Raw genomic sequence first — 19,796 nt, 5'->3', positions numbered from 1 at the left:
ATGACCTCCATGGGGCAGGGAAGGGTTAACGTCTGGGTACTGGATCTGGGCCCTCCTGGCTCCTCCTCTTTCTCACCCCTGCTGCTCACCTCCCACTAGCCCCACCCCAATTCCTGCCCTGGTCAGGGGACCTGGTTTAAGCTGAACCTGTGAACAGGAGGCCTGTGGGAAGGTTGGCAGGCGGGTGACCCTGGCCAATCACACCAGGAGGAGGAAAAGGGCAGCGAGCATGGAGAGAAGGAGCGGGAAAGTAAGAAGAAAGAAACGTTTGAGGAAACAGAAAGGAGCCACGGCCAGCTTCCAGGAGCCTGTTTCTCATTTGTACTCTCCATTAAACTCTGCATCAGTGGATGGGGGGGCGGGGGGGGGCGTGTGTCTGCTCATGAACTTGAGGACTTACTCACATGGTTCCAAACTGGAGGCAGACGGGGCTTCTGCAGCTCTTGGGCCTCCTGCCCAGGCTCCCTGGCCCTGTTCAGTGGCCCCAAATTCCCTGGCCCTAAAACTGGAAAAGCACTTCATAAAGTACAGACGTGGGCTTTGGGGCACCCCATGTAGGAGGAGGACAGAACGGTGTGGTTTCCAGGTCTTCCAGCCATGGCCACTCCTGGAGGCTTATTCCTGGCTAGGGAAGGAAGCGAGAAGGTGTCCAGAGAGGGAGATCAGAGTACAACTGCAGGGTGTCAAGGAGGAGAAGGTGTCCAGAGGGACTGAAGAGGCCCGGACACCCTGCAGATCCCACTGCCATCGTTCACCAGCCCTTCCATGCCCCGCAACGATGCCCCGGAGAGCCACCATGGCAGTGGGGTAGGGATCCCCTCTACCAGGACACATCCCCTCATGCAAGGATAGTCCTTAAAATCATATTCTTCATTCACTAAGCAATTGCACACCATTTCAAAAACCTATGTTTTGGAAACTCGGGGCATGGATTTTCAATGGGAAAGATAGTGCCCTCAAGAGGACAAAAATTGGAAGACAAAAAACCCTTCGTGACTCTACTGGTTTGCAGCCCTCCAATGCTCAACCCTAATGCCACAAATTTGCACATTGTCCCATTATGAAAAATTCACATTAAATTTAATTTTCCTCCAAGGGCGAGAGAGTGATAATGAAAAATAGGTTGAGAAATGCTCTTCCGGAGCTCTGGCCCCTTAGGTCACCTGCTGACCACATGAGCTAGGGCTGCAACCATTCCCATCGTCTGCCTGGGGACCAACCTCAGCAGGCTGGACGAGAAATAGGGCATAGGAGTAGCTCTGCCCCCAAAGAGCCAGTGACCCCAGGTGTCCACTGAAGGCCACTGTGCAAGATGCTACGATGCTGTGTGTCCTGCCAGATGAGAGGAAAGAGCTTCCCAAACACAATAGACCTCAGGGGCCTCTCCCCACCCCTCATCCCAGACCCGAAAGCCTAAGAGGAAGAGATAGTAGACACCCAAGCTCTACGCTGCAGGAGGCTCAGCGGGAGTATTCTAGGCCTTAAAAGCAGCCAGGGGAGCTGGGTGCTGGGGTGGGGAGGCCACGGTGGGTGCCCTTGGGTTCCCAGCACCCCTCTGGTACTCCATTGCTTTCCTCTGTCTAGCTCCAAAGGCTGAGAACCAAGGAAGACAAAGAGCTATACAACAGGATGGACAGCTGCCCCCTGCCCTGTCACATACGCACAGACACAAAGACACTTCCTTAGCCCCCCCCCTTCATCCCCAAAAGAACTAAACCTGGGTCACCTCCTCCAAACAGTGGCTTCTAGCCTCATCCTGGATGGGCAGCTATGGGGGCTCAGGAAAGAGCTTAGGGGTTAAATACACTTGGCTTTAAAACACTTGGCTTTAAACACTGGTCCCAGCCCAGCAGGGGCCTCCCTGTAAACTTGGAGATGCCAGGTCCTGGTGTAGGGCTCCGTCCTACTTCACGCTCAGTACCCAACGCTTCTCGAGTTTCTGTCCCCCTCCAGAGCTTCCTACACGTGTGGAATTGAAGGAAATCCTTTCTCCAGTGCGTTCTCAGGAGGAAAACAGAAGTGATCATCTCCCCTGCCTGCAAGGTTGCGGTCAATGTTAAAAAGGATGGTGGGACCTCATGTTCAACAGGCAAAGTGGCATTGCTGCCCATTCCATCTCACCTGCTCTTTCCAGGAAACTGCTATGTTTCTGCAGAGCAGGTGAGAAGTGGCAGGTGTGTGTGTGTGTGTGTGTGTGTGTGTGTGTGTGTGTGTGTGTGGTGGGGGCAGCACAGATGGAGAAACCAGAGGGACACAGCAGGACTATCTTGTAGTGACGAGGAAGCCCCCATTTCCCCCATGAGAGCCCTGCAGGAACTTCCCTCTACCTGGTCCCCAAAAGACACAGAACCAGGCAGTAAGGGCACCAGATCCTAACATTAGGGACATACCAGAGGGCATCGACTTGGGCCCCTCTTCTGGGATTCTGACCCAAAGAAGGCAGCACTTCTGAGTTTCCCCCACAGATATCCCTCCACGGAACCCACTAGGCCTCAATCAGGAAGTCCCCCAGCTGTCCTTTCAGGAGCCCTCCTGGTGGTCTGGGGGTCATGATGGCTCCAGAGTTGCCTATTTTTGTTCTGTCAAGAAAGCACAAACAATTCAATGCCAGGAGGGAAGAGCCTGGCTCCCTATTGGCCCCTGGCAGATTCCCCAGGGAGCTCAACTCACGTCACAGAAGCAACAGAGAAAGGGAAAACAGCCAGGCCCCTGGGGCTGGAAGCAGGAGGGAGATGGCTTAGTTTTGAATGATTAACCAACACCCCACGAGTGCTTCCTTCTTGCCACCCCCACTGCCCAGACACAGGAAGCTGTGCACGGTAGTCTGGGTGCAGGGGTCTCCTCGTGCCCACCCAGCAGCCACCTTGCCAAAATGCTGCCTCCAGCAAACAGCCCAGCCCTGGCCAGCAGCCAGGTTCTCGCCTACCTCCCACTCCATTCCCTGTCTGCAATTGTTTCCAATCAGTTTAGGAAACAGCTCTGAGAACAATTAGAAAAGATAACAAGGAAGAATTACATAATTACAGTCCGCCTAGATCTCAAGCACTTCAAAAAAAAAAAAAATACTGAACTGAGTCCAAATGGGGATCACCGAGGAAGAGGTTGCCACTCTGGTTGAGCATTAGCAGAGCAAGGACTAGGATCCTGTGGGGAAGGAGACGTCGATGAAGGCACTCCTGCGTCCACCTGCTGGCCAAACTGGGCACCTCGGTGCTTCTTGGGTCTTCAGAGGTCCTCACACAGAGTAGACCATTCTACAGAACAGGCTACATGGACTAGAGAACCCTCATTTGAGGAAGACAGGGCTGGAGATCATGTGGTTCATGTTTTTCACTTCTAAGATGATGAACAAAGACAAATGTTCTCACCTAAAACTACACAGAACTCAGGACTTGGAACCCTAAGTCAATGGCACGTTCGTTTGCAGGCTCCTGAACACCTGCCAGTAGTTAGTGGGTCCTATCCAACGGGAGAGTTGGGAGGTTCTTTATTCTTGGTCTGGGTACAGGAAGAACTTTGTCTTCTAGCATAAGAGAGGCAGTCTTTTCCTGTAAAGGGCCAGATAAGTAGTTAGGTATGTGGGTCATATACTTAGTCTCTGGACATATACTTAGTCTACTCTGCTCTCACAGCTTGAAAGCTTAGAGAGTATCCCAACAAATAAGCATGAATGTATTCTAGGGAAATTCTATTTGTGGACACTGAAATTTGAATTTCATATAATTTTCACATGCCATGGAATATTACTTTTTCCTATTTTGATTTTTCCCCAGCCACGTAAAAAATGTAGAAAGCATTCTTCGCTTGTGGGCTATACACAAGCAAATGGTGGGCAAGACCTGGCCTGTCTTAGAGTTTGCCAATTCCTGCTCTAGTTCATTGCAAGAAGATTATTTTACCCCAGAGTTCAAACATTTCTTGACTCCATGAACCCAGCACAGCATTTTAAAGGAGTTTCAATAGTTAGTCTTTGCTAGGTCACCCTGGAATGCTGAGTCCTCAGGAAATCATTGAGTCCTACCTACCACCTGTGACGACCCGGCTCCCAGGAGCAGGCTGGGAGGTGGATAAGGGCAAGCAGTAGTTGGGCAAGCAGTACCTCCTCAGAAGAAAATGGAAGAGGGATTGTGTTCTGACTTGCCCTTCTCTAGGTAGGGGGGTCTCTCTGGTTTATAAGGTAATACAGGAACAATATTTTGGCTTTTATGCAATACAACCCAACTTTTTACTGTCTCTCCTAGCAACAAGGAATATCAAGCATCTTCATTCATTCAAAACAAATAGAATGAGTTGAATGAACTGTTCCAGGTGAAAACTGAGTTCAGGATATCAGGCATGATACCAACCAAGTCCCCAAGCAGTCAGTTCCTCGAGGGTGGAGACACACAAGAGAACCCTAGTGGACACTGAGTGAGTGAGTGAATGAATGCATGTGCAACATGGAAATGGTTAGTAGCACAAGATACACCAGATCTATGCAAGTTAAGAAGATGGAAAACCAGTGCTCAGAGGAGGAAATCGAGAAAGTCCAAATGATGATGGGGAGCAGCTGAGCTTGGGTTGACATGAGATGTGGCCATAGACGTGGGAGCACAGGAGAAGAATGAATACCAAGAGCCTCACGCATCACGAAGTCTTCAAGAATACTGAGAGCTGAGTTTCTGATTCATGATGTAGCTTGAAGAATAATAGGTTGAGGTCCAGGGTCAAGCTATAGCTAATCACCAAGGGCCAAGAATGTCAGGTAAAGGAGTTTAACCCTCCACTAGAGGCGTAGGAGGAGGTGGAAGGTTTGAACTTTCTGAATAGAGGTGGTTGGGTGGCCATGAGATTAGAAAAACTACCATGGCCACAGAGCACACAGGAATGGAAGAAGCAAGGTGTCCATTTGAAGAAACCCTAAGCTAAGAAGACAGAAGCAGGCATGTTGGACCACTGCTGGGAGAAGCAGAATAGTGGCCTTGGGCCTCAGGAAAGTCGAGGGACTGGTAATGGGTCAGTGGTTACAAGCACAAAGCCTGAATGCCGCCAAACTGACTCAAGTTCAGCACAAGGACTTACATGCTGCATATGATCAATTCCCTCTGGGACCCACTGTCCCTCTTTGCAAAATGGAGGTAATGAGATGGAGTCACAATTTGCATGGGGTGGCTCTGATATTCAGATGAGGTTATACATGTGAAGCACACTGACTATGGTGGCTGACCCAGCACAAATGCTCAAAAAACATTCATTATCACTGTTCTTTTTGGACCAGAATAACTTTACAATGCTGGGTGAACCCATAGGGAAAATGCTCTTGGAGAAAAATACTATATATTTCTATCTGACCAAAGATGAAATTCCATCCATTTGTCAGCCATCCACTTGGGACAGAGCAGCTTGTTTTCCCAGGGATGATAGGAAAGCTGTCAGTTACCATCCTTTCTCACCTCCAATCCTGGGTGACAGGGTCATTGCCACACCCCCAGGAAGCTAGTGGCAACCAACAATCAGAAAAACACAGCCACGAAGGACCTTTGTCAGGGAAGTCACTGCAGGCCTGTCCCAAAGTCCACGTGCCTTCATAGAACATAGAGAGATTAAGCCAAGACCTCTGACTGCAGGAAGGTCTGGGAACTAATGTTCAAAGCCTCTCTTTTGGGAACCTCATGATTTAGTAATCAGCTACTCTTTGAGCCTCTGACCTGCTGAGAAAATGATTGGTATAATGGCATACAGAACACAGGCTTTGAATGCAGGCAGCTAAGAGTTCCAGTCTAGGCCTTGCCACTTCCTGGCCAGGTGACTGTTAAACAAAAACAACAGTTAATAAGGTTGCATGAAATAAAGTATGTTCAGCACCGACTGACCCAGTACCTGGGATCTCTGGAGTAAAGTCAGAGGAACTGGATTAGGAAACATGACTGAGGTTTTGCTTACCATCCGAGATAAGGATGCCCCCCCCCTCATCATTCAAGCCTGCCTCAGACCTTCATTTCTGCTTGGGACAAAGTGGCTTTAACCACCGTCAGAGCTTCTAACACCCCCCCCCCATGGTAGAACGGCCCTTGCCCCCTCCCTGATGGCTCTCTGTCCTCTTTTGGATGATCTGTTGTGCCACACTGGTAATCTCAGGTACAAACAATGTAATCTCTTCTCTTTCAGGTCCTCATAGTCCATCCCCCTCCCTCCAACCAGCCGGATACACCTTCCCTGAGTCAGAAGGCCATGCACTTGGTAGCTTCTCATGGGTTCCATAAGAAGCCCTGGCCATTCTCTCTGTATCTCCCTTCAAATCCCATTTACAAGTGACAGCATCTCCCAAGAGCATGACACCAGACCAGGGGCACCTGAAAGGGGATTTGAAAGAAAAGAAGAAAAGAACCATGTGTCTGTTCCCAGGGAACCTCTGCACACAACTTCCTACTCCTGCATTTCCATCTCGTTGCTATTGGCAACCAGGCAATCATATTTTTCTAGTCCCAGATATAATCATCATAATCAATATAAGGTATTTATCCCACTCCTTGGTTTCAAGAAACTCAAAGCTTTTCACGTTTATTATTCTTTCTTCACTAACACTAGGGAGAGAAGGGAAGAAGGTCTGGCTGTGGATGGGTGGGGAAGGATTGCTTCACAGCCGGGGAAATTAAGGCGACGGGTAAGAAGGGAGACTGAGGAACTTCCCAGAAGAAGAGAACTCTGCTATAGTGGTTAGCATTGGATACTCTTTCACCCATATTCCCTCATTTAATTTCCACAGCATCCCTCTGAAATAGGTTCATTTCATTCATCTTTCAGATGCTCAGAAAAGTCAAGGATTCTCCCAGCGTAACACAGCTAGAAATGGCATTTTCTCGACTTGAACTTCAGTCACTGACAGCCCTTGTTTAATCTCCCATAGTACACCTGTAAAGAACTACAATACACTCTCAGAGTTCTCACGCTTATTTTATGCATCGCCCCATGCCACTGTAAGTGCTTACGGTTACACTTTTACATCACAGCTTCTCTTATGCAAGTTATTCTCCTTTGAGTTCTAGTTAATACCCAGACCTAAAGGGCAACAGGAACCACAAACATGGCTAACCTAAAGCACTTAACCAGCTGCACAATTTAGGAACTACATGTCTTTCCAAAACTCTAAGAACATTCTCTTACTATACAACTTTAGGGGGAAAAAAAATCAATCTTTTTAACTGTGAAATCAACTCACCCTTTTGACAACTACTACTCTGGCATCTGGTTTGATGTCACCCTTTTGCCACAGTGACAAGAGCATTACTAAAAGCATGCCTTTGGGGTCCCTGAAGTGGACAAGGCACTCACAGCCCTCATCCTGAACATGCAGCAAAGGAAGTGGGGGCCTGGCTTGTGGTTTAGTGCTACACACAGCAGCTGGAGGTAAAAGGACAACACATCCAACAAGCAAAAGAGAAAGCATGTGACCACAGGCAGCACTGTTCTAAAATAGGATGTTTCTCCAAGTGTTCTGCTCTCATTTCCCTTTGGAGACGGCACAAACCCAGCTGAAAGAGGAACGGCTGGCACGTGTCTGAAGCTTCCTCTGTTCTCAGAACGCAAGAGGAGCTGCACACCACTTCTCTTATGCCTTTCCCCGACTTAGAGGAATGCACGCTACACCACTTGCAAGGAGAGTCCCCAAACATAAGACCTGACCTGTGATACCCCAGACCTCTTAAGCAATGAGATGGAGGGACTTGGGCTGGCTCTTAGCTTCCTAATGTCTCATCTAGCATCAATTCAAATTCTAGAAAGAGCTACCATACTGGGAACTTTTCTCCAAAACCTTGTTCTACTCAACTGAGTGGGCACTGGAGAACAATCAGAAAAAAATAATAATAATAATAATGGCCAACATACTAAAACCCAGGCTAAGAAGACAGGGGAAGAGTGGATGGGATAACTCAGAACCCAAGGGATGGATGGCCAGTGAACACCAAATAGTGAAAGTTTGTTCAGCACTGTGTTAACCTGGGCCCTTAAACCAGGTTGGCCCACCCACCACCACACGGCCCTGCCTGGCTCCAAGGGTACCTCCACCCATGCCTCCCCCTCCCCTTCTGTTCCCATATCAGAATATTTTGCCTTTGTCTCCCATTCCCCGTTCCTCACTGGCATCTGATTTGGCATCAGTTCTGATATTCCCAGCACCCACTTTCAATGGTCTCTTTCAGGCATAGTTGGCACCCATTCTCCAGTACCCCATTTCCACGGTTTTGTGGCCTCAGAGCCCAGTCCACACTAGCCAGCTAGGTTGGCATCTCTGCATGGCCTGCCCCAGCTGCCCTTGGTGAGAGGCAAGGAAGAGGGAGAGATGGGTGGACAAACTTGGTCCTCTTGTCTAGTTATTTAGTAAAACTCAAACTCGAAGTTCAGATTCTCTAAGACACACATGGGTTTGGGCTCTTCCTAAGTCATACTGTTCTAACTCTGTCTCGCAGTCGATTCTCAACAGCAATTATTTCTTCCCTTTATATAATACTTGCTTCTTTCCCAAGAGCTTGCCATCTGTTGTCTCTTTTTAGCCTTGCAGCATCCTTGGGGTGGATGCAGTCAGATCAAGGAACGTGAGCCCCGTTTTGACGCATTTGGGGACACTGAGGCATGCAGCCCATGAACTGTTCTATCCTGCGTACAGATGGAAAACTCTGCTTTGCTTAGACCACCTTCAGTTGCATGAGCTGACATGACCTTGACCGAGGGGAGCTGTAAGGAAGTTGAAGGTCAGCCCCTGGTATGAATGTAGCACTGGCCCACGATGAGAAGCCCAAGTCCAGAGGCAGAAGCCCTCCTCCAGCTGCTCTGACCTGGGGCCACCACTGGGGAGGAGATGGAGCTGAGGTCCAGGCTTTGGGCCTGCTTCATTTTTCCCCACCCTCCTCATAAAGGGCATTTGGGGTGCCTCAGTCTGCCTCTGGTGTCTGGACGTATCATCCTGTATCTTTAGGATTTGAGAAGGAAGTAGGAGTGCCTTGCCCCAGGTTTCCTGGCCACGCAGGGCCACATCCTCACTTAAAAGGGCAGCTGTGTCATGGAGACTGCCTGAGATCCGCAGTCCTGACTCTCCACTGCCGGTCCACAAACTCCTGCTGAATGTACCCACAGCCCCAGGGGAAAAAAACAAGGAAGGAAGGAAAATAACCGAGGTGGGGAGAGGGGAGAGATTCTGAAATCTGGACAACATCAAGAGCCTGTTTCCATGACAACCACTCCTTATTACAGTTGCTCAAACTGCAGCCTGTTCTAATCAGCCCCGTGGATGGAGCCTCCAGCCAGACCCGGTGATGGCCTCCACCTGGCCTGGCTCCTCTATCAGGCAGGAAAAATGGGGTTCCCAAGCAACCTAGAGAACCTTTATCACCCCTGACTACCCCAAACCCGTGCAAAGCAAAGACAGCATAAAGGAGAGACCTGAGTGGATAAGAGAAGGATCTGTTAGGGAGGAGGCAGGAAGAGGAGTGCTGAAAAAGTGGAGAGTATAAAGAAGTCGGAGTTGCAGCCCAACATGTTTGGAAGTAGTCTGAATATCTGCTGAGACACCTGTATCTGGGGCCACTTGCCTCAGTTCAGGTCATCCCCTGAGCATCCATGTGTGGCATGATGCTCTACAAGCTGGTCTGTGGGTGTGGCTACCCTGGCACATCACTTAAGACTCCTCCCTTCCCTTTCCTACACAGTGGGATCCTCTCTTTTCCTTTCTCTGTCTCATCTGTTCTCTCGCAAAACCCTTAAGCTGAAGTTCAAGGTCAACCCCTGTGAGGCAAAGGCCGGGGTCCATGCTCATCAAGAAACAGGCACTATGCTTTCTCACCACTTTTCAGCGAGTCTTTGAGTTGGAAGAACAATCACACTCCAGAGCCGCTGCTGCAGAGAAGGGTTTATGGCAAAGGGACTGCCCCATGGACGGCTCAAGTTCCCAGGAAATGATTGGTGATTTACATTTCTTCGTCCAGTCTACAGATGGGGCCTGGAGGCAAGCAACTTGTCAAAGTCACCTGCTGGGTTGGGTGTCAGCTGGGAGACCGTCCCCAGAAAACTGAACTCCCTTCTCTCTGCACACTCAGCATTGCCCCGTCCTTCCTCCTGTGCCCATCTGCAATCACCCCAACACGCTGCAAATCAGATACATGTGACACACTGCACTCCTTCCCGCTCTGAAAGGAGTCCGTCTATGGGGACGAGGGGTCTGGTTTATATTTTAAGCAGCTAGAGTGAAAAATGGGGGGCTGATGAGGTAAGGCCGTGGCAATGAACACCTTGCAGCTGTCCAAGATAATTACCTTGCCTCGCCAGGCTGGAGCCAGGGCCGAGCACGCGGGAGGCTTGCCCCGTCCATTATAAGCATGGGGACAGAACCAGTCAGCTTAGGAATTCCCTCCTCCACCTGCGCCATTGCTGCAAGTTCACAGCCACTGCCGAAAACACAGCAGAAGGAGCCAAAGGGGTGGAAGATCCCAATCAACGTGAACTTTTCCTCCATTTCCAACCCTCGGAGAGTTCCAGAGAAGAGTGCTCATGGCAAACTCCTTCTCTGAGCTACTACCTCGACAACCAGGGCCCTGAATATTAGCTGACGGCTGATGAACCAAGCAACCAGGAAGACTTAAAATTGGCATAGGACAGAAGTAGTGAAAAGGACAGTGCATGTGAGAGCGGGTAGGGAGAGGCTGAAAGATGTTTGCCACCAGCTCTGGGAATGACCTATTACAATGCCCACCTCCTCCCTCAAGCTGGGACACAGTTCCATGCAGTGGTTTCATGGCCACCATACTCCATCCAGTGGAGGGTATTTTGAGGTTTGAGGGCTCCTAGACTGTTGACTACCTCCATGCTACTCCTGCAGGACATGGGTGGCACCATCTGACTTGGATTTTACTCGACTTCCTGGCTGCAATGCCCCACAAATGCTCCATCTCCACACAAACACTAGTTCAAGGAGAATGCCCATCTTGACCATGGACCCAACAGTGATGGGAAGCAATGCCTGGGAGCATCCATGCAGGGTCTCCCTTCCTTTGTGCTAAGTCCTCAGATAAAAATGGCTACTGCCCAACCCTATTGGGTAGAAAATCCAATTCAGGTGACCCACCAACTACCACAAGGTATGCATCCTACCCCTTAGAGAGATGCCCCAGAAGTGCAATGGTCAGGGCATGGAGCATAGAAAGTACATGAAAAGTCCAGATCTTGGCTAGTTCCTGTTGTCACTTGGAGCTTCCATTTCTTCCTCTATGAGATGCAGATAGTATTAAGTGACTCTCACAGGGTGGCTTTTATGACATAATCCGTGTCAAAGTACTGGGCACAGTGCCTGACATTAGCATGTACTCAATAAATATTAATTTGCTTTATCATTATTTTCTAGCCCCTGCCTTGCATCATCTAGGTCTAAAATGACATAGCAAAAGGAGGGAGGTGGCTAGGTACATAACATTACTTGTAACCTTGTTCATATCACCCAGAAAATTAAAGAAATGCTAACTTTTCAATCATACATCAAATATTAGCATAGGATGATCCTTCTAGCTAGATAATCTCAATATAAGTCTAGGATGCATTTAAAAGTATCCTAGTGTGATAGTAAATCTAGGATATTAGGAGGTAATGGTATCCTATTTTGCTACTTCCTTGGTAATTGGATTGGCTCAGCCCAATGTCCAGCACATACTGACAATTTGATAGATGCTCAAATAACTTTCAGTGCTATGAAGTTTGAGATGTAATTAATATTGATGATTCTGTTCTTTGTCTAATTTTTTTTCAAGAGTTCTTAGAAGGGGGTAACCAGAGGCTGTGGGGAGGTTGTGGAAGGATAGGGAAGAATAGACACTGGCCAGCAGGTACAAAGTTAGGGTCAGATAGGAGGAATGAGTCCTGGGGTTTCACTGCACAGCAAGGTGCTATGGTCAATAATGTGCTATACATTTCAAAGTAGCTAAAAAAGAGGCTTTTAAAAATTCTGATCACAAAAAATAAATATTTCATGTGATAGGTATTCAAACTAATCTAATTTGATCATTCTACAACAAATACATGTATTGATATATCACTTGGTACCCCATAAGTATATATGCCATAATTATTATCTGTCCATTAAAAATAAAGTTAAAAATGAATCCTTATGACTGTTCACATTGCAAAATTTTAAAAATTATTTCAAATAAGCCAGTCATTGCTGACAGACTTTCACAGGTTTATACAAAACACACAGACACACTCATCTTCACAGATGATGAAGCCCATGTCCCTTTTAAACTCTTTATCCCAGGCAGCAAGTATCAACCTGCAGTTATTACCATGTACAAAGGGCTCTACCATGGGTAAGAACGTGAATGGCCCCTGGTTCATTTCAGCAGTTCTGGTATCATTCATGAGCTGCAGTTCTCATTTCATCTCTGACCTGGAGGGAATTGAGAAGCAAAAAATGTTCTCAGCCAGATCCAGCTGCCAGGACACTCACAGCTCAGCCAGCAGGTGCTGGAGCTTCAGACATGTGGCCCACAGATGCAGCCGGCCTACCTTGAAGCCAGTGCCTGCCAGTGAAGTCATCCCCAGGAGCCTCTGAAGATCCCCTAGGCCCTGGGCAAACTGGTCTCTTGGAATGTGTGACCACCCACACTTTGGAACACAGGGACATGTGATTTGGCTACTCATATTATACTTGCACACATATACACACAAAGATATGTGCAGATACACATACAATCACACGTGTGGACACATTTACACATAAAAACATGTGCATATACATGTATACTCGTATATACACACATGAATGTCAAGACTTGGCCACCCTTCCTAGCCACCTCAGTGACACTTTTGCTAGGGATGTTTGTGTTAGAAGGAAGGGCATTTTCTGTTACTCAAACAACTTCTGGAACCAAACCTATGTAAACCATGCTTAAGGGGCCACCCTTGAACTTCCATGCAAAAGGTGACCAACCATGGCCTGTGTTTATAATTCTTTCTGCTCTCCCCGCCCTTTCCCTAAAGCCCCTAGCAAATGTCTTTACACTGTTGTCCTTTCACCCATGATCCTCTAGGCCCTGCTGATGGGACGATTAACAAGGTGAGAAGCATCTGGTTCCTGACCCCAGAAAATGTCCCAAAGCCGAATGAGCAATATGGTACATTTGGAAGCTTTATTGGAATAGGATAAATGCTTTCTGGCTAGCAGGTTGGAAAACCTTACTCTGTGTGTGTGTGTGTGTGTGTGTGTGTGTGTGTGTGTGTGTGTGTGAGAGAGAGAGAGAGAGAGAGAGAGAGAGAGAGAGAGAGAGAGAGAGAGAGACTCTGACAACTTAGGTGGGTCTATGCTACTCTGTCACAGAACACAAACCTATCTCCCTTGGGAGGTCAATTCCATATTCCCGTTTCCCCACAAGTAAGGCAACCAACGTGTTGAATTTCAACTTGCAAGAAAAGACCAGGATGCCTGTATTTCAGAAGGAGGTCTCAGTAGACCTTCCTCACTGCCTTGCAGGGAAAGATGTTGCTCAGACTGACACCTGGAGGAGGGTTCTCCATCCTTTGAGGTTGCTACCTCTTGCATGAAGCTGTCAAATTGCACCAGATCAACATAATACAGCGAGTAAACCATGACGCACCACAGCAACTTTCAAAAGTATTTCTCTCCTTGCCTAAGCCCCGCCTGCCTGCTGCAGCATGTGCTGCTGTCTTCAAACTCACTATCCTGAAACCGCTTAAAAGAGCCTGACAGGTCATTTATTCTGTGGCAGAGGATAGCAATTTCATTGTCCAGAGGCAAGATACCCAACTGCATCAGAAAATCTGTACACTCGTGGAACACAGGTTTAATATGACAACAATTCCAAGGGTGTGTGGTCGTAATTCTTTCTGCTCTTTCCTCCCTTTCCCTAAAGCTGCTCACAAATGCTTTTACACAGTTTCCTTTTTTTAAAGGCCCTTCAATGAACCATCATAAATCAAATATTTCATCATGAAGCATGATTATCAGGCACGCTTTGTGGAAAGAGCTAACTGTGCAGGGGTCAGGGCCGAGTTGCTGCCATGGGATTCTTGCCATAAGTAGAATGCTTTTTAAAAATGGTAACTGACTCTCTGTAGCAACCCTGCTGGCATCTATGGGGTTTCATGTGGGCACCTGGTAGAGATGGAAATGATGAGCAAAGAGGGTTAACAGGACAACACTTGCTTGAGAAGTGGAGTCAAGACTACCATGTACTTATTGCTCCATAATGTTCTGACAGCTGTTCCCACAGGTTATTTGGTAAAATCCACATAAGGTAAAGAAGGTAAGTATTCCATTATTATTTCTATGGCATAAATGAAAACAACCAAAACTTGGAGTATTAAACACCCAGCTTCCTCACGCCTAGCATAGGAATAACGGACCCTGAATTTCTTCCAGCAGTAAACCATAGCATATGACCAATGTTTATGTGATTTTCCATATGGGATAGAGTTAGACCCCAAGTCTCCTAACTCTTGGTCCCAGATGTCCCCTCTAACCCTAGCTAGCATCTGCACCATGAGACAGCATCTCAACTGCATTGCAACAAAATGCAAATTTTGAAGGAGATTTCTAAACTTGTGTTAGATACTGAACTTGTGATGAGATCTTGGATAAGAAGCTTACATCCATTTTTAATATTTTGGAAGATTCATCTATAAGCAGAATTGGGAGCTCATTAAGCCATGCTTAATTCTTTCTGGGTTTGCAGTGCCCAGATATATGGCATCCTATATAAATGTTCATTGAATCGAATTGAGAATAACAGCAAATTTCTCTTAACTCCCACTGATGCTTTCTCTCCAGGAGCACATTGTGCTTGGAAGCCCAGGATGTTGCCCATAGATCCCAGGGCTGCAGAACGTAGCATTTCCATATACTCATCCCTCTAAGCTCAGCTTTTTTAGGTAGTAATGAATGGAATTCTTTTTTTAAGCTCTGCTTTCAGAGTTTATTTCATGTCTTTTTATATTTCATATTATATTTATATAAAAAAATCCTGACTGTACCACATTTTAGAAACCTATTCAGTCAAATAATAATCCTATTGCTTGGCTGCAAGTCAGAGAAGGAAGGTCTCTCAAAGAATGATTGACCCAATGCCAGAAAAAACTGAATGTCAGAGAAGGATCATCCCAAAGGTAGACTGAGCTTAATGGGGCCAGCGGTCTGTATGGGCAGTGTTCTGGAAAGGTCCTTCAGGGTTAGGAGTGCCAGCTGCATCAAGAAGTGGCATGTCACCAACACACTGGGTAAAAATGGCACATTAGAGTGACTTTCCTGGCCTCTCGTCATCAGTCACTCAGAGTCAGAGGTGAAAGGGGGCCCCAGATATCCCGAGGCTGGGGGACCATCTGCTCATCCTCCCTGGGAGGCACCCCAGTCCCTCAGTGACCATCACACTTGGTCTTCAGGGCTGCCTGGGTGACCCAGAGATGAAAAGAGGACAGAAGGGGCAAAGAAAAAGTTATCAGTCAGGAGCAAAGATTTGGAGATCAGAGGAACACACCCAGTGTTACCAGTCTAGATTTTAGAGCCCAGGGCCACAAAGGTTGCAGATATCAAGGACAGTCATGGGTGAGCAGCTGTGTATATAACAGCAAATGTCAGTCAGCAGAGGAACAGGGAGGAAAGGCAGGACAGCCTGGGAGAATGGAAAGGAAGCATCCTCGCCCATCCACTCCCACGAGTTCCAGCAGATGTCCCGTCCACCCCCTTTCTACTTGGGAATGCCTCAGGAGTCTTACTCTTCTCGAATGGGCAACGTTCCTCACCACCTACTCTTTCTTCTGGATTCCAATCTGCTGCTGCTTCTCTGCGGGATTCTTCCTGTTCTTATTTTTTTTTCTTCTTCTTCTTCTCTTTTCTTTCAGATGCTCACCTTTGTCCTTACAAATATTGTTATTCCATTGCTCTTGCATTTAGTAGGTACTTACTAAGTGTGCTCTGTGCCCCAGGCCCTGGGCTGAGCACTAGACATGAAACAATGACCAAGACAGAAGCGATCCCAGGCCGCCCCAGCTCACGACTTTGTATGACAATGAGCATTTACACATGGAGCCATCTTGCCCTGTGAGGAAGGTTCTGCACCCTGATTTTTCTGTGTGACTTCTGCTTGGAATCCCTTTGATTTGCTTTGTCCTGATCTGGCAGACTATTGAGACTGGTAGGGCCTGAGGGGTCAGACCCCTCTGCCATGCGCAATGCTAGCTGGCCTCATGGGGTGGCTACTGGTTGTCGGATCTGCGCCATGTTGCCTCCAGACACTACCCTGGCTTTATCACCTAGAAGGCCCATCAGTTGGGCTCTGAAATCACAGAAGAGTGGTCCTCAGGGCCAGGCTTCTCCACCATCTTTCACACATCTAGTGTCTCCCAAAGTTCAGCACCCACAGCATCTGAGGAGAAAGAAGTTCTGCCAACAGAAAAATGTTCCTTGCCAACCCTCCAGGCTCTCCTTTCTTTATGGGTATGTTCCCATTGTAAAAGCCAATCGTTCAGGCAGGGGTCCTAGCTCAGTGGTAGAGCACTTGCCTAGCACATGTGAGGCACAGGGTATGATTCTCAGCACCACATTTAAAAATAAAAGTAAATAAAACAAAAGTACTATGTTCATCTACAATGAAAAAAATATTTAATAAAAAATATTTTTAAAAAAATAATAAAAAATAATGACTAATGGTCCATCCCATCTTTCTTATGTCTAGATCTCTTTGAGGGAGACTTACTGTCCTCTATCATTTGCAAAGTCCCAAGCCTTCAGAGGGAACTGTTATACTGCCGAAGTCTAAATCAGCTGTCAATCATCTTCCCAGGATCCACTCTGTATATTCTCTCTTCCCTCAGAACACAGGAAAAGCTGGCAGTTTCACAGCTGTTCCCCCTGTGCCCTCTCCTCCTGGATGCTTCTAGATTTCCAACAGCTGGCAGCCGGCCACCTGCTTTCCTGTGAATGCTCAGTCCACACCTACAGTGCTGTTAATGGTGGTCATGACTATGTCCCCCTGATGGCTCTGGACTCAGTCTTTTTAGGGGTGCGTCCCTCTTAATTAACCTTGAGTCTGCATCCTTTCTTTATTACATGGAAGGGAAAATATTGTCACCGAACAATTCAGCAGGGGAAATTTCCTAAGACCAACATGTAGCCTCTCCAGGGTTCCCTTTCGTTTTTCTAAATTGGTACTTCTCTCGAATTAAAATGTTTCTGGCATAGCTTCTTTTTAAAAAATGTGTGCTTCCATTCCAAGAAACACAATAATAGACTTATCCCATCCACGAGCAGAGGAGAGCCATGGACTCATTAGGCTCCTTACTAAAGCCAATGAGGCTGTGCATCCCTCAGGTCTTACTTTGTTCTTTCTCCCCAGATGCCCTGTTTACAAATGCCCTGAGCCAGATCAAAAACATTTAGATGAACGTACAAGCATTATCTCGCTAAATTTCAGCCTTCGTTAATATTCTTTTTAGAAGCAAAAAGTTATTTGTACTGAAACTCCACACTTATTCTCTCATCCATATTCGAAAAGTAAACTGAATACTCCTTATGCTCTCAGAAAGGCCCTTTGCTCAGGTGTTGTGTCAGGAGTCAACTCCCTTCTTGACAACAAGGTCCACGTTCTATTTTTTGTGCAACCTGAGCAACAGGTGTTTGGGCCTGTAAAGGACCCTAAGTTCCAAACTCCCAGGCAGCCTGGTGCACATCTGTGCTAGGCATGTGTTGGTTGAGAGGGTGGACTGTGGGTCTGGGTGATGGAGTGCCTGTCAGTGGGTATCCAACAACTACTACGTGCCTCCTCCACCTGCCCCACATCTGAGTACTCACTGGCCACCATCAGGCTAAGTTATTTTTCCAGAAGAGCAGAAGAACCCGACAGTAGCTATTCCCACTCCCACCTACTGAAAACCAGCACAATGGGTCCATTAAAAAGCATCTTCTCAGCTTGGTTCTCATTAACTTCCAGACCTAGCCAATCAAACCTTCCACCACATTCCCCCTTACATGTATAGCTTAATAACCCAAACCTGCCACCTGCTCCTCCCATGTGATTTCTTTTTTTTTTTTCTTTTTAATTTTTTTAGTTCTAGATGGACACGATACCTTTATTTTATTTATTTATTCTATGTGGTGCTGAGGATTGAACTCAGTGCCTCACATGTGCTAGGCAAGGGCTCTACCACTAAGCCACAACCCCAGCCCCTCCCATGTGATTTCTGAAGCTGGAGGGAAGAATCTTATCTGGAGTAATTTGCATCCCATACCACCTGATTTTCTCTCTTGGGTCTTCAGAGCCTTCTCCTCATGGCAGCTGAGTGGGTACCCTGCCTTGGTGTCTACTCACTCAGCCCTGGATGCCTTGGTATCTCCTGTAGGTCATGCCCTCTGAGTGAATCCTCCCACAGAGATGGGTGTTGAGAGACACCCATGGTTGAGCCAGAAATGATTATATCTGAGCAAATCATGGTCATTACTATATAACTATGATACTCACTTCTGGATAAATGGCATTTTTCACAACCAAAATGCTTGAAAATTTCCCAAGTTGTTTTTTTTTTTTTTTTTTTTTAAAGGTAATTATATGGTTTGGAAAACTTGCCTGATTCCATGGCCAGATCAGTTTGAACACACCTTACCTTACTGTCCAGAAGGAAAGAAAAACAGAAGTTCTGGGGACTGTCTGAGACGCTGTGGGCCCCTTTCAGTGTTTTCCCGGAGATTCCTACCCTGATGTGGTTGACACAGCCTCTCAGGCTCATATGACATGGTGGTAAAAATCAAAGCCACAAGTAGAGAACAAAGAAAAGAGCTTCTTGAGGAAGTGGGTAATGTTATGATCCAAAAGTTGAGCTGATGTCTCTCCATGGTAGGTTTGACTTAGCTCTGTATCTTGTCAACAAAAGCATAGCAGTTCACATGGAGAAAGGCAAGGCAGAGGCAGGGTACCTCGTGTGCCAAACCTAGATGGCCACGTATGCTCTGTGCATAATCAATCAACCAGACTGACTCCCCATCTCCCTGAGCCATAAATGAGTAATAGTATTAACACCTTACACTTCCTTATGGTTAAATGAGATACTGCTTTTAGCATACTCAAAGCAGAGACTGAACTTCACTCCCTCCGTGAAAGTTATGTAGTGACAATGCCAATCTTTCCCATAATGCTTTTCAGTTCAGCCTCACGACAGCTAGATAGGCTAGACCCTGTGATCAACACTTTATACAAGAGGGAATCCAGACTGCATGCCAACAAATGTCTTCCCAAGGCTTATTAGAAGAACTGAAGAGAGAATTAGAAAAGGGCAGAACCGTGGATTCCATCTGAGGGGCCCCAGGAGGACACTTGGTACAGGCTTTAAACCAGCCTGGCTGCCCAGATATTGCATACAAGAAGTGGACTCTAACTTCTCCATCTCTCTTACTTTCAAACTTTCCCTAAGATGGGAAGAGGAAGGAAACTAAGTTTCTGCACCAGACACTGTGACATGTGTTTTAAATAAGAAAAGAATTGCTGTTCTCATATATCAGGCATCTGCTACCAGGTGCCTATGCTGGTTCATTGTGGCCTCATGAAGACCCACATGCCCCTTTGCCTCATGGTTCCATTTTACAGAGCAGGAAATGGACACAGTGAAATAAGCGGTCCAAGGCTCCATGAGCAGCCAGTGATGGACGTAGAATTCCAACCCAGGCTGTCTGTCTTGGCACCATGGAGCCTTGCAGGAAGCCGGAAGCAAGCGCACACACCTGTGAGTTCTGCAGCAGGCCCTCACCTGGACCTCAGCCTCCTTCCTCTCCCCTC

The 19,796-nt window shown here is 47.1% G+C and overlaps 1 protein-coding gene across 2 annotated transcripts in view; it reads right to left on the bottom strand.

The window, feature by feature from the left end:
• Positions 1-19,796, bottom strand: part of Plxna4 (plexin A4) — a 433,305-nt gene that overhangs the window by 285,268 nt on the left and 128,241 nt on the right. The window lies entirely within an intron of this gene.

This window comes from Sciurus carolinensis, chromosome 8 (genome assembly GCF_902686445.1).
Source record: "Sciurus carolinensis chromosome 8, mSciCar1.2, whole genome shotgun sequence".
Classification (NCBI taxonomy): Eukaryota; Metazoa; Chordata; class Mammalia; order Rodentia; family Sciuridae; genus Sciurus; species Sciurus carolinensis.
This window is presented reverse-complemented; position numbering and strand designations above follow the sequence as displayed.